General features: G+C 33.4%; 1 long non-coding RNA gene across 2 annotated transcripts; it reads right to left on the reverse strand.

Moving 5' to 3' along the window:
- Nucleotides 1-656: 656 nt before the first annotated feature.
- On the reverse strand, nt 657-10,394 carry LOC124099605 (uncharacterized). Of its 2 annotated transcripts, XR_009227818.1 has the most exons (4): nt 6,439-10,394; nt 2,736-2,807; nt 2,223-2,389; nt 691-1,169 (listed from the first exon to the last, which is right to left on the reverse strand). It is a non-coding gene; the product is annotated as an uncharacterized LOC124099605 (long non-coding RNA). The 2 variants fall into 2 exon arrangements; XR_009227817.1 differs by having other exon boundaries at nt 657-2,389; nt 6,439-10,387.
- Nucleotides 10,395-10,699: the final 305 nt, after the last annotated feature.

Here is a 10,699-nt window from a genome sequence, read left to right on the forward strand (position 1 = left end):
CAGGCGAGCGCGCTACCGCTTGAGCCACATCCCCAGCCCCCTTGCTTGTATTCTTGATAGTTGCCCTTCTGACTGGGGTGAGATGGAATCTCCATGTAGTTTTGATTTGCATTTCTCTAATTGCTAAAGATGTTGAACATTTTTTCCTATATTTTTTGACCATTTGTATTTCTTCTATGAAGTGCCTGTTCAGTTCCTTAGCCCATTTGTTGATTGGGTTGTTTTTATTTATTTATTTATTTATTATTTATTTATTTATTTATGTTGGTGTTGAGTTTTTTGAGTTCTTTGTATATCCTAGAGATTAATGTTCTAAGATGCGGTTGGGAAAGATTTTCCCCCATTCTGTAGGCACTCTGTTCACATTCTTGATTATTTCCTTTGCTGTGAAGAAGCTTTTTAGTTTGATACCATCCCATAAATGCATACTAAATTTACTTGGAAATATTCTTTACTTATCTTCAAAGATAAATAAAGAATAAAATAAAGATAAATATCTTTATTTATCTTCAAAGATAAAAAGAGGTATTTATGTATAAGTGACATAGAGAAATATTACCAAGAAAGTTTTAGCAATTTTTAGAATCAAAAACACACATAGTCAAGTAATATATAACTTTACCTCAGCCCCATAAAATATTTTTTAAAGCACAACTTTAAAATTAATAATTTAATTAAATTTTAAATTAATAATGAGATTAATTAAATGGTATTTCAATGTTACAAATATTATGCTTAAACTATAAAAGTATTCAAATCAACAAAAAGGAAGCAGAAAAAAAGAAGACATGGAAAGTAGACAGAAAGTTTCAGTTATTGCAAATATCAGACAACTCCAACAAAAATAAAATTTCCAAGAAGAAGAAGATCACATTGGAAGGCAAGAGGTATGTACTTGAAAGAAGTTAGTCATGGGCGGGGAGAATGAGTGAAAATATTAGTACAGGCATAGAGAGTTTAAAAAAAATACTAGCAAGCAATGGAAGCATACTTTGAAGAACATTCAACACAGAAACAACAAAAGACAAAGCCTTAAAACAGACAAACCTGGGAAGTTACCCTGTTCCCTCTACACTCACCCCTTGACACGATCATTTTGTGGAGAGTTGGCATGGGCACAGAACAATCAACTCATTCAAATATGAGTAACATCAAAATAGATCAAAGACCTAGGAATCAAACCCAAAATTTTACAACTGCTAGAAGAAAACATAGGATCAACACTCCAACACATAGGCACACACAGGCAATGCCTTCTGTCATATGACAGAAAACAAAAGTGTACCTCTATTTTGTACTTTCAAAAAATAGCTGAATTTGGATTAAAGACTTAAATTATAAACTTCAATATTATTAATTCTAAAAAAATAGCAGACTAAAATCTAGAACATGGAGAGAGCTTTTCCATCATACAGAAAACCCAAATTTAAAAAATAAAATATTAGCAATGTTAACCATATGAAATGTAAAAGTAATACTGGAGCAAAATTATTATAGATATACAAAATTATCTGTCATGCTCATAAACAAAAGTTTGATATCTAAACATTCAAAACATCCTCACAAATTATAAAGAAACACTCAAATGGCATGAAAAGGCAATTACAAAAGAACAGAGGCAAGTGATCAAGAAGCACATGAAAGATGTTGAAATCCACTAGTCATCAGAAAAAAAGGAAACTAAGATGTTATGTAATGGCATTACTTTATGTTCTTCAGATGACCAAAAATTAAAGGAGTAACAACATTTATTGCCGACTGATACATGAGGGAAAGATGAATCTTATGCATGCAAAAGGAAATGTTAAAGTGCCAACTTTAAAATAATTTTAAAATAATGCAAAAAATTTATTAGAAAAAAATATTTGTAACCTATTTTTCCAAGTTTTGATCAAGTTTATATCAAGATATAAACTTACAACTCCCATCTCTTAATGTAGTGGCTGTTTGGGCACTGGAGTTACAAACTAAGTTCAAAACCTAGATATACCCACTGGGTGAGAGTCCTGAGATAGCTTAACCTCTTTAAATCTTATCTTAATTTGATATGCTCAGAAATAAATGCTAGTAATCTTTTTTGCTGCTTGACAAACAGAAAGAGATCACATAATGAATAATGAAAGTCTGAGTAGTCAGAAATGAATACCAAGTCCCTCAGTTAAGCTACATCACAATCACAGATATTCCTTTTCTTTCTAGGAATACTGAAACATCATCCTTACATGAATAGATATACAGCATCATGAGGCCTTAAGGTAAGATAAGACCGCATCCATTCTAAAAATCTACGCAATAATTCATCTGCTTTGCCAACTGTAGAAATCTTATTTTTATCTGACCACAACTCCAATGATGTCAGCACAATAGTAACTTTCAATTGAGTAAATGCCTAAAGCAGAAGAAATAAATATATGAAAATTAATCTTTATGTTAATTTATAACAAGAAATTATTTCAATATTTTTACAAATCCATACTCAATTTAAATGGATGATTTAATTACCCAGAAATACATCAAGTTAACATGAATGAAAAAAAATTTTTTAAATATTTTTTTAGTTGTAGATGAACACAATACCTTTATTTTAATTATTTTTATGTGGTTCTGAGGATCGAACCCAGTGCCTCACACATGCTAGGCAAGTACTCTACTACTGACTGAGCCACAATCCCAGCCCCCATGAATGAAAATTTCAAGACAAAAAAATTATTTGATACAAAAATAAAAATACTTACCGAATTTACAAGGCTGATAATTTCAAAGATTTTATTTGTTACTATCGTGCTATCAGAGCCCAAGTAATCATACTGAAAGATAGAATTAATTTTATATTTAAAAACAATTCATTATATAATGTTTTTGAGATTTACTCTCCTTCTACTAACAGAAAGCTGAGGCAGATTTGGGGCTCCAATTTCAAAATAAGACATAAACATAAACGGGATCAATCATATTGTTGATAGGAATGTAAAATGGTACAGCCATTCTGAAAAATAGTTTGGCAAGTTCTTTCAAAACAAATAATGGACTTACTATATAACTCATCAATTACATTCCTGGGCATTCATCCCAAAGAAAAGAAACCCAATGCTCACATTTATACCTATATGTGAATGTCCCTAACTGCTTTATTCATAATAGCCAAAAACTGAAAATAATGAGTATGTTCTTCACTGCTCAAATGGTTAAACAAAGTAGTATAAACAAAGTAGTACTTTCATTCCATGAACTATTACTCAGCAATAAAAAGAAAACTGAACTGTTGATATATAAGACAACTTAGATAAACCTAAAGAAAATTATGCTGAATTAAATCTCAATAAAAAACAAACTGTATGATAACTTTATGCAATTTGTGAAATTGTAAAGAACAACAGCTTAGTGTTTGCCAAGGGTTAAGGAGAGACAGAAGGTATGAGTGTGTCTGTAAAGATTCTTATGATGATATTATTGTGAGTATCTTGAGTGTGGTAGTGGTTTGCATAAGTCTACCAATATGACACTTTTGCATAAAACCACACACACACACACACACACACACACATATACATGAATACATAAATGAGTGTGTATATATGTGTTGCCTCTGGATTGTGACTATGTCAAACTCCATATATCTATACCTCATCTGTACATCTATACCATGCCTTGAATGTTACAAAACCATCAAATTCAAAACTAAACTCAACTCATCATCTTCCTTCAAAAATCTGTTCCTACCTTATATTTGCATCTCTTTAGTGGTATTATCATCTATTACATCTCACATTTATTATGGACATGCTCCATGAGAACAAATATTTCTGATGTGTTCACTTCTGTATCCTTAATAGCTAGAAAAGGAACTGGTATCTAGATGATATTCAGTAAATTTGTTAAATAAATTAATACATCAAAAACTTACATGGCTTTCTAATTCAACTTCATAAATTTTAAAGGTCTCCCTTTATTTCTATTCCTATTAATATCAATGTATAAATTTTTAACTTGATTACTGGAATAATCTGTTAGATGATTACCCCTCCAATTTTCCAACCAGCAATCTACCTCTATGCTAATGCCAAATGAAGATTCTACGATGAAAATGAATCTTTCACTCCCCTGCTTAAAGATTGTGAATGATTCTCCATTGCCTTTCAGATATAATCCAAATATTGTATCAATTGTTTAATTCACCCATTTCCACATGCCTCTTAATTTTGTGTTTTAATGATAGAAACTTTTCTAACACTTGCATGGGAAGGTTTAGCACAATGTCCACCATGACCCCACCCTCCACCTATTACCTATTTGTGGTAATAGGTGTGTTCCCCTGTATTAATATGACAGTATTAATGGATTAATATGACTATACTAAAATGACATATTTATTACACTTTGACATCTTGGGGACTTGCTGATCCTGAGCTGACTGATTCCTAGAGCTAGCAAATGACTTGCCTCAGAGTATATGTTTTGGTTTAGATGTGAGGTGTCCCCAGAAGTTCACATGTGAGACAATGCAAGAAGGTTCAGAGGAGAAATGATTGGGGTATAGCCTAAACCTCATCAGTGAATTAATCCCTGATGGGATTAACTGAGTGGGAAAGGGAGGCAGATGGGTATGCTGGAAGAAGTGGGTCATTGTGGGTGTGGCTTGGGGGTATATATTTGTATTTGGATACCCTTCTGCTTCCTGATCACCACATGAGCTGCTTCCCTCTGCCACACGCTCCACCATGATGTCCTGCCTCACCTTGAGCCCTGAGGAATGAAGACGGCCTTATATGGACTAAGATTTCTGAAACTGTGAGCCTTTAAATAAACATTTCCTCCCTTACAATTGATATGGTTGGATCCTTTAGTCACAGCAATGAAAAACCTGACTCAAACAGTACACCTTTTGAATGCAAAATAGTCAGTCCAGAGCCAAATCACCTTCTCTAACAGAACCTCACACTCGGAGACACTGTTCTCCTGCCCAGGGCAAGGTAGACAACTATGGACAGCCACTATACTCCAGAGCCCACTGAAATTATTCAAATTAGCCAATCAACTTTTCATGGGATGCCTTGTCTGTTCTTGCAGAATCCACAATAAAGGGTTTTGTCCAGATGCCCCCCTTGATGGCAGTCTCCTGACAGATCTTGGTGGCTGTGGCCCTTGCATTACAAAGAGTGTTCCCTTCTCTTGGGAACTATGATTGATAAACTTTCTTTCAACAGCAATCTGATTTTCTGATCTGTTGGCCTCAACACAACTGCATAATAATAAATCCCACATTTTAAAACACCCACTTTCTTACAGTATCCCAAGTTAAAGTTGTATATTTTCGTATCTGTTCCCATTAACCAACCTGTGTTTTTATGACACCATATGCTTCCCTCAGTTATAAAATGGAATTCTCTATGCTAAAATTGTAGATTTACAATTTATGAAGTCACTGAAGAAATTATCAGTATAATTCTCTGTATGCCAACATCTGGTAACACAGATTTCATAGCTGACTCAATGCTTTTTTTATTAAAGAATTTGAAAATATGCCTAAGAACATAGAAAAGGGGATGTTTAGTCAGCATAGTATGGTTGAAAAACTAGTAATTTGATCAAGAAGCTTTTAAAGTAACCCTCAAAATTTTATAAGCCTGAAACAAAACAATTTCCAGAATGCACAATATTTCCTAGAAACTTGTCATGTTTATTAGAACTTATTTTCTCTTAAGTATCACAATAACTTGATTCTAAATGTTTCCTTTTCCTTTTACCAGCACTAATAAATCAAATATTGTCATATCCTTCTCCAAATACCCCCCCTGTCATGACTTCAGTGCTTCCTGACAAACCCTGCAGCCCTCAGCAAGGAATTAGCACTCATGTTGCTTCCAAGTGTGGTAACCAAAAGCTATCATTGAATTAAAAACAGGAAAGCCCATTTTTATTCCTATTTTCTGAACTCTTTAAAGATTAGAAGAAAGAAAACCATATTTACTTGACTGCAAACTAAGTTACACTCCCTGGTTTTGAAGTTTAACAGGTCCTCAAATTGTTTATGGTAATCAAGGATCAATAGTTAGATTATCCTCACTCTTGACTCAGTAAATATTTTATAGAGCGAAACCATTCCCTGCACTTAATACTGCTCTTAAAGACTTCCCTCAAATAGGACCTCAACCCACCTTGATCAAATATCACCATTAAAAAAAATAGTGTGTTTTAAAGGAGGCCCTAAAAATTGTGGAAAAACTGACTTTGCAATATTGTTATTTAAAGATTTTAAATAAAGCATTGCTGATAAAACTAGAGTGATGTTGACAATATGATTTTTCAGTCTGCACATTTTTACACTATTCTATCTGTGACAGGCAAGTAAGACTGGGAATATTTAAATTATCCTTTAGCTAAGGCTAATCATACCTTCACATCAAATATTTAAAAGCAAAGAAAAAGCAGAACACATACCAAAGCTTTATCCAGCACAATATGAATCTCTAGATAAAGAGAAGGTAAGTCCAGAAGAAGTAATTCTGACTAGACAAAAAAAAAAGAAAAACAACATATAAAATTATTTTATAATCTGTTTATTCAGAACTATTTATTAAACATTACCACAGCAATTATAAGACACAGCAGGGTATTTGCTTATCACAATAGGTGGACATTATATTTGGGATTTTACTTTTAAAAAGAAGAGGACAGTGTTCCTTTCATCTTAGTTTTCTACCTAGCAGTCTTCCAAGATTTTTCTAAATCTGAGGAATCAAGAGATTGTTAAAGGTAAACTGCCCTGGGCAGTAAATAACAAAATAATAATATTATTATTATAAAATTCATAATTCCAGAACAAAATCTTTATGTCTCTTTGTGTCTTTGGAATATACTTTTCCTGCTCTCAGCTGCCATTATGCTAAATGGAAGATGCTGGACAAAAGAGTCACATATTGTATGATTGAATTTATCCAAAATATGTAAATCCATAGAGACAGAAAGCAGATTAGTGGTTGCTAGAGGATGAGATGACATGTTCTGGGACGTAACTGTTTAATAGGTAAAGGTTTCCTTTTGGTGTGATGAACAATGTTCCAAAATTAAATAGCAACAACATAGTAAATGTACTAACTGTTACCGAATTATATACCTAAATAATTAAAATGGCGACTTTTTACATATATTTACCACAATAAAAAATGTAGCTGAATAAAGCTAAAACATGAAAGGGGAAGAATAAATATTCTTATTTCTTCCCACAATGGAAGGTAAGTTGTTTTATTTTGTTCCCTGCAATATATAGAAAAGTGAGTGACATATATAAAAGACTCAACATTTTTTTATTTTTTATTAGAGCTTTATACATAGTACTCAGGTTCATTCCAATAAACACACATTCATGGAAATCTATTTCAATCCATGACTTCCTCCCCTTTTCTCTCCCCATTTTCCATCCTGCCCTCCCTCTCCTATCTCATTCTCCTAACTACTAGATCGCCTTTCACTCATCTTTTAATAATTTGTATTTGATTCTTTATGTTATACTATCATTTCCTCCCCATTTCCTGTATTTCACTCTAGCTTCCCCATATGAGGGGAAACATTTGGCCTTTAAATTTCTGAGTTTGGCTCATTTCACTTAGCATGATTTTTCATTTCCATCTGGCAAATGCCATAATTGCATTCTTTCTTATGGCTAGAACTCCATTGTGTGTGTGTGTATCACAATTTTGTAATCCATTTATCTATTGATGGGCATCTGGATTGACTGCATAATTTATCTATTGTGATGTGGCTGTGATGTGCTATAAACCTTGATATGGCTGTGTAACAGTAGTATGCTGATTTTAGATCTTTTGAGAAAATACCAAGGAGTGAGAGCTGGGTCATATGGCGGTTCCATCACTAGTTTCTCGAAGAATCTTCATACTGCTTTCCAGAGTGGTTTTACTATTCTGCAATCTACTAACAATGTACAAGTGGAACTTTTCCCCTACAGCCTCATTAGCATTTACTGTTGTTCATATTCTTGACCATTGCCATTCTAATTGTAGTGAGATGAAATCTTAAGGGTAGTTTGTGATTTGCATTTCCCTGGTTACTACAGATGTTGAACATTTTTTCATATATTTTTGGCCATTGTGTTTCTTCTTCTGAGAAATTTCTGTTTAGTTCTTTTGATCAGTTATTGATTGGGTTATTGAGGAGGGGTGTTACATTTTTTGAGTTCTTTATATATTCTGGATATTAATTCCTTATAACAGGAGTAGCTGGCCAAAATTTTCTCCTATTCTGTAGGCTATCTCTTCATGCTCTTAATCATTTCCTTTCTTGTGCAGAAGCTTTTTAGTTTAATAGCATCCCCCTTATTGACTCTTGGTTTTATTGCTTGTGCTTTAGGGATCATGTTAAGTCAGTGCCAGCACCTATATGATGGAGTGTTGATGCTGTATTTCTTGCAGCCGTTGTAAAGTTTCTGATATAATTCTTAAGTCTTTGATCCATTTTGATTTGAGTATTGTGCAGGTGAGATAGGGGTCTAATTTCATTTTTCTACACATAGCTATCCAGTTTTCCCAGTACCTATTATATAAAAGGCTGTTTCTTCTCCAAGATATATTTTTGGCACCTTTGTCAAATATTAGACAACTTTAGGTATGTATCTTCTATTCCATTTGTCTTTGTGTCTAGTTTGTTGTCAATACCATGCTGTTTTTGTTACTACAGCTCTATAGTATAACTTCAGATCAGGCATTGTGATACCTCCTGCTTCACTTTCCTTGCTTACTCTTTCATTGATTATTCTGGGTCTCTTACTATTCCAAATGAATTTAAGAATTTTCTTTCCTAATTCTGTGAAGAATGTCATTGATATTTCAATGTGGATTGCATTGACTCTGTAATGGCTTTTGGTAGTATAGCCATTTTGACAATATTAATTCTGCCTATCAAAGAACATGTGATGTCTTTTCATTTTCTAAGATCTTCTTCAATTTTTCTTCAGTGTTGTATAATTTTCACTTTAGAGTTATTTTACCTCTTTTGTTAAGAGTAATTCCCAAGTATTAAATTTTTGTTTTGAGGTTATTGTGAATGGTATGATTTTACAGATTTCTTCCTCTGCTGAATCACTGTTAGAGTATAGGAAAGCTATTGATTTATGGGTGTTGACCTTGTATCCTTGTTAAACTCATTTATGAGCTCTAGAAGTCTTCCAGTAGAGTTTTTGGGTCTTCCAGATATAGGATCATATTGTCAGCCAACAGAGATATTTTGACTTCTTTTTCTATTTGTAGCCATTTGATTTCCTTTTCTTGCCTGATTGCTCTAGCTAATGTTTCAATGACTATATTGAATAGGACTGGTAAGAGTGACAGCCTTATCTTGTTCCTGAATTTGGAAGAGATTCTTTTAGTTTTTCTCCATTTAGTATTATGTTGGCTTTGGGTTTGTCATGAATGGCCTTTACAATGGTAAGGTAAGTTCTTTGATCCCTAGCTTCTCCAGCATTTTTAACATGAATGGATATTGGATTTAATCACAGGCCTTCTCTTCTTCTCAATTGCATTGATTTTGATGCTGATCTTAATTATTTCCTGTCTTCTTTTCTAAGCCTTTGAGGTGGAGCATAAGCTTATTTATTTGAGATATCTCTAATTTTTAATGTAGGCACTCAGTGCTAGAAATTATCCACTAGAACTGCTTTCAAATGTCCCAGAGATTTTGATATGCTATATCTCTATTATTGTTCATTCTAAAAATTTCTTGCTTTCTATTCTTATCTCTTTTTTAGTCCATTCTTCATTTAAGAGACTATTGTTCAATCTCCACATGTTTATGTGATTTATTTTCTTTTTTCTGTTGATTTCTAGCTTCATTCCATTGTGATCTTATAGAACACATGGGATTTCACTGAATTTCTGGTATTTGCTAAGATTTTCTTTGTGGCCTAGATTATGATCTACTCTGGAAAAAGTTCCATGCACAGCCAGGAAGAAGGTAAATTTAGCTGATTGTGGGTGGAATATTCCATAGATATCTATTAGGTCCATTTGATTTATATAGTGTTATTTATTTATTTTTATTTGTTTTACTTAGTTACACATGAAAGTATAATGACCTTGACATATCATACATTTGAATCAGATGGGATATAATATCTCATTTTTCTGAGTGTACAGGTTGCAGAATCACATTGGTCATGCATTCACATATATACACACAATAATAATAATGTCTGTTTCATTCTACTATCCTTCCTATCTCCCCAATCCCTCCCTTCCCCTTCCATCACTTCTCTCTACCTAATCTAGGGTAGCACTATTCTTTTTTTTCTTTTTTTCTCACATCTTCATTCATGTATTTTGTATAACAACGAGGGTCTCCTTCCACCATCCATGCAATTCCATTTCTCCTTCCCTTTCCCTCCCACCTCTCTTCCTATGTAGAGGTAATCTTCTTCCCATGCTCTTCCTCTCTTTCCCATTATGAGTCACCCACCCCCCCCCCTTATAACAGGGAAGACATTCGGCATTTGTTTTTTAGAGATTGGCTAACTTAGCATAATCTGCTCTAATGCCATCCATTTCCCTGCAAATGCCATGATCTTATTATTTTTTAGTGCTAAGTAATATTCCATTGTGTATATAGGCAACAAAATGAAATTGAATCCCTATCTCTCACCATGCACAAAAGTTAACTCAGAATGGATCAAGGATCTAGGAATTAAACCAGA

This window comes from Marmota monax, unplaced genomic scaffold (assembly GCF_021218885.2).
Source record: "Marmota monax isolate L192 unplaced genomic scaffold, Marmota_monax_Labrador192_F-V1.1 WCK01_AAM20220418_F8-fsc02092, whole genome shotgun sequence".
Taxonomy (NCBI): Eukaryota; Metazoa; Chordata; class Mammalia; order Rodentia; family Sciuridae; genus Marmota; species Marmota monax.